General features: G+C 39.3%; 1 long non-coding RNA gene across 1 annotated transcript; it reads left to right on the forward strand.

Moving 5' to 3' along the window:
• Positions 1–731: 731 nt before the first annotated feature.
• Positions 732–3,486, forward strand: LOC112847391 (uncharacterized). Its single transcript, XR_003220915.1, has 2 exons — positions 732–1,098; positions 3,003–3,486. It is a non-coding gene; the product is annotated as an uncharacterized LOC112847391 (long non-coding RNA).
• The last annotated feature ends 1,306 nt before the right edge of the window (positions 3,487–4,792 follow it).

Here is a 4,792-nt window from a genome sequence, read left to right on the forward strand (position 1 = left end):
CTTGGTCCTATTTTTATAGGACTAAGAATATCTCACATTCATAAGATCATGCAGTCATATTTCTTTCATCTAAGAAATATAAAAAAAATCAAACCTATACTGTTCCTCAAAAATCTAAAACTTTTAGCAGACACATTAATTTTCTCCTGTGCTGATTATTGCGACTCTTGTAACATGCATTCAATTCAGGTGGTCCAGAAAAGAGGGGCTAGGCTCAGCTAGCGGATGCTCATCCATCACCCTTATTCTTGTTTCCCTTCACAGCTCATCAAAACCTTTTTTTATAGGCTTGTTATTCTTTAATCTTCCACTTATTATTTTTGGCTAAAGTTCATATCTAATGTATTTATGGAAGTAAGTTTATGTGACCAAATATAAGACGGTATGTTTGGCTTCTTATCGCTTATTTTTTAAAAATAAGAGCACTTTCTACAAAAGTGCTCTTATTAAGAAAAGTCTTTATTATTTTTTTTTATTGTTATAACTAGCAAAAATCCAGCCTGTAGGCAGTTTTCGCAGGCCTGCAGTGCTTGTTTTATACTTGTGAATGAAAACACAGACATGTACATTACCTTATGTTCATTAAATAACTGTTTATACTATAAGATGGCAAAGAAACAGCTGTTCATAAACACCAGTTTCATCTAGATTGATTGACACAAGAGGGTGGCATCGGTTATTACAGAAATGCTTTTATGCAGCGAGTCCACATGTAAAACCACATAAAATAATAACAGTGAAGAAAGAGGAAAATGTTTTGTTGCTAAAAACAATGTGTTTATATAAATTATAAAAAAACCCCTTTAAAATTCAAGATGAAATGACAAGTTAACACCATAGAAGAAAAACATATTTCCAAACAAAACAACAAACGTCTCAAGAACTTTTTTAATCTGCTGCTGTTTCAGCTCTCACAGGTGCAGACGATTGCCCCGTTAAATGGTTTGTTGAGGCACACTAAAATGCCATAGAGACAACAACAGATGGTCTGATATCGTACCTGTCAGCAGACATGTGGGACGCTCTGCTGTGGAGCTGCTGAGCACGCGCAGACCTCCCATGTTTTTTTGGAGTGGCCATCAACTCATTAACAAACAGGTGTTTGCACCGATTTTACAAAGTGACACATGTGACACTGATAAGTGGTGAAAAGGATTTCAGACATTATGATTAAAACGATTAGATCATAGAAATGAATCCTTTTTAGCATTTATTTTAATACTATATGACATATTGTTTAATATTTCTGATCTAATTTGAGAAGATTTATTCAAACCACACCTAAAGGGTGTTGATTAGCTGTTTATAGCTGGAGATTCTTGTTTTTCTTTAAAATCTTGAGATTCAAGAGAAAAAAAAACAAAAGTCTTAAGACTATGCCCCAGGATGATTTATTGTCTGTGCTGTAAAGTCATCAAGCTGATTGTAGTATTTCTCATGTGAAGTCATCAAAGCGTGAAAACTCGTCGCTTTCATGCTCAGAGTTTTTGGACAAAAGGATCCCTCTCAAATCAAAAAAATTAGTCAGCTATTCATCACACTGACATGTTGTGTTTGCGGCTGGTTTAACTGGCTGGGTGGGATTGCAAAGAGATTTTTTTTTGTTTTTTAAGCTCAAATGTCCAATAAAACCAAAAATAGATACCCTTTTGTTTTATGGACCTCTGATTGTTACATAGCTGACGTTATTCTGATGAGACATGGGTAGTCCTGACACATTTTTTTTTAAACTGCCCGCCCTCTCAGCTTGTGTCAGTGTCACAAGTTGATGGATGCAACAAAGGCAGGCATGAGAAGGCAGACCAGAGGCACAGGCCTCAGGTGTGAACAGGTGTGTGGGTTCACTGCCATGCTGGAATGGGAGCGGTTCCAGGTGCACAGCTGCGGGGTGTGGCTTTCACTCACAAACACACACTCACATGCACATGCGCGTACACACACACACACACACATACATATATATATATATATATATATATATATATGTATACATACATGTACAGCCAGCATGTGTTGAAATAGTGAGTCTCTGGGAAAGAGTGAGAGGCGGGCTGGGTGGGGTTTCTGTGTAAACTTGATCTTGCTTTAACTTTGAACAAGGAAGTCTGAGACAGAAGAGAGAGTTAATTTATTGAGCTGAGGGTTAGAGGGCGAAAGAAAGGAAATCGTGAAGGGGAAATCAAAGGTTCTTGAATTTTTCACCCGTGTGGGCGCTGCTGTGTGTTCCTGTGTGTGTTTCTAGGTGTGTAGGTGTGAGTGATCTGTGTATATTTAAGAGACAGTAGGGCCAAAAGCAAACAGAATGACAAAGAACAATGTTTGGGAGGTTGCTTGTCTGGCGGTTAAATGCATAGTAGTCTGGTTTCCCGGGAAACCATTGTTCTTATCAATCCGTGATTAAACAACTTTGGTAATTTGCAATCCTGCTGTAACACATCCTGGTGAATGTCTGTTGAAAGAATCGAGCTTCTCTAAACCCTGGACAGCATCAATCTCAGCCTCAGGACAGATTAGGGTTGAGACAGGCTCTCTGTCTGCAGGGTACTTCATATCTGGGTCTTCTCTATCAAAGGTCAGAGCATACAAGTGAGGAGGCGTTGTGTGGCTGTTCATTTTGAAAGCGAAAAACGGGTCACTGGCTTCTGTGGATGGACTCACTTGTCCAGGAGATACACAAGCCCACACATGCGGTCAGGGGACATGCAGGCTGTGTGTGTGTGTGTGTGTGTGTGTGTGTGGACAGTGATGCAAGGAAGTGATGCACACAAGATTGCATGCGTGGATTTGGAGCTTGACATTCTGCAGCTTTAAATCCCAATTTTTCTTGTACAGCGTGATCCCACAGTCCCATTTACTGCTAGACAGTGTGCCAGATGATCAGTCTGACCTTTGCTGTCCTTGGAAGAGTTGATGCTGTGTAATGTATTCTGCAGTTGATTCCTTTTTTCGTCGTATGAATTTTAACGTTTTTTTCCCTTCTTCCCTCTACCTTCCCTCTACAGACGCGCTGATTCTTTCGCTCTATATCTTTGCACTGCTGGATATTATTCTTCCTATTACCTCTCAGAACTCCAATCACCAGATGTCCTGTGGAGAAACAAAGCTGCGAGACACAGTCAGAAATGGAAACAGCACAGAGAATGTCAATTTCCTCCAATCGGCTCAGAGGGCAGGTTTTTTTCCTGCAGGGGGAAGATTAGGTTGATGTCAAACCTGAGGTCCAATGAGTTTAAATGTGCTGAAGCCAGCTTGGGTGAATCTGAAAATGCACTGAATTCCCTACAAAGAAGCTCTAAAATATCAGTGTCAACCTATTTCAGTTCACCTACAATCCTGCGTTATGGGTATATTTACAGTGTGCAGCTGCTAGTGATATTCCTTTTAGTGTCAAGTCAGCCGACAGTGACTCTGAGGATGCCAAGCGTATCCATCAGAATCCATTAGTCGTCTGTTACTAATTACCAGTGACTCCAGGGTTGATTAAAAGAAATCACCAAGCAGCAGCACACACCATTATGCTAATGAAAACTCATTTAAAGAGGCAGAGTGGGGGCGCCGCCAAGTATCTGGACGACTTTCCTGTGCAGCCGGGCTGGCTGGAGTAAATGGCTTCTTGGACAGCGTGTCACTGCAGGACTGGAAGAGAAGCGAGCCTTGTGATAATGGCAGTGATGAGGAGCAGGATGATGATGGTGATTATGACAGAATTTTAATAAAGTGTCTTTCTACACTTTTTAAAATTCTGTTCCTCATTTGCATGTTTCCTATTTGTTTGCCTGTACTTGCCCTGTGGCTCCGAACACCAAATATCTTCTTGGCAAGAAGATAAGACACGTTTGGTGTGTTTTCATCATAATTGATTTCCTCATTAATTAGAAACCCTTCAGGGGAGAGAGAGGGCGGGATGCCGAAGCAAGCTCCTAATCGCCAAACGCTGATTGCTTTGGTGACAGTGAAGTTCAATAGAAAGATTACAGAAGTTACAGACACATGTTCATTATGAGACATTATTGATCTTTCATTGCACAAGTGATTCAAAGGTCAATTGTCTACTTCATCATATAATTACACACACAAAGACGATTAAAAATGACCAAACCACCATCTTTACAGAGAGATATAATTAATGACAATATCTGATTTTTGTTATACCTCATAAACAACTCAAACAACTTTGTTAACAGAAGCAGGAGAAAGAAGAGGCCTTAAATTTAGCTACTCACCTCAGATACGCCAAATAAACAGATTAAGTAAATGTAACCAAGTCATTGGTGGAAGAAGCAGTAGGACCTACTACCCAATCATCCCACCGCCGACACAGCCCAAATTATTCTTATTTAAGTTACTGTGAGCTTGTGCAATCTCTCTGTTCATCTTTTATCTCAAATGGCTGTTTGAGATGGTTTAGATTTGCTCTTACTGACATCATATGGAGCGAAAAGTATAAAAAACAAAACCAGAACAGAGCGTTTAGAGCACTGGGAAGTTTCTTGCTCCATAAATTACTTGTATTTAAAGCTTTAGGCATATTTAATGTGCAACAATATTGTAAAACTCCAATTACAAAAACACTGAGATACTGTATTAGCATGTAAACAAAAACAGAGCTCACCAAACTCGCATTTTATGCAGTTAAAACATATAATGTTTAAACTAAGAAAAATTACCATTTTAAGAGTGAAAATGGGAACTTTTTGAGTTTGATGGCAGCACTGTATAATACAAAGTGCACTCCCTTTAAATAAATAGCTTGACATTTGCTTTTTGCTAAGAATTAAGTTGCAGGTCTGTT

This window comes from Oreochromis niloticus, linkage group LG7 (assembly GCF_001858045.2).
Source record: "Oreochromis niloticus isolate F11D_XX linkage group LG7, O_niloticus_UMD_NMBU, whole genome shotgun sequence".
In the NCBI taxonomy this organism is placed as follows: Eukaryota; Metazoa; Chordata; class Actinopteri; order Cichliformes; family Cichlidae; genus Oreochromis; species Oreochromis niloticus.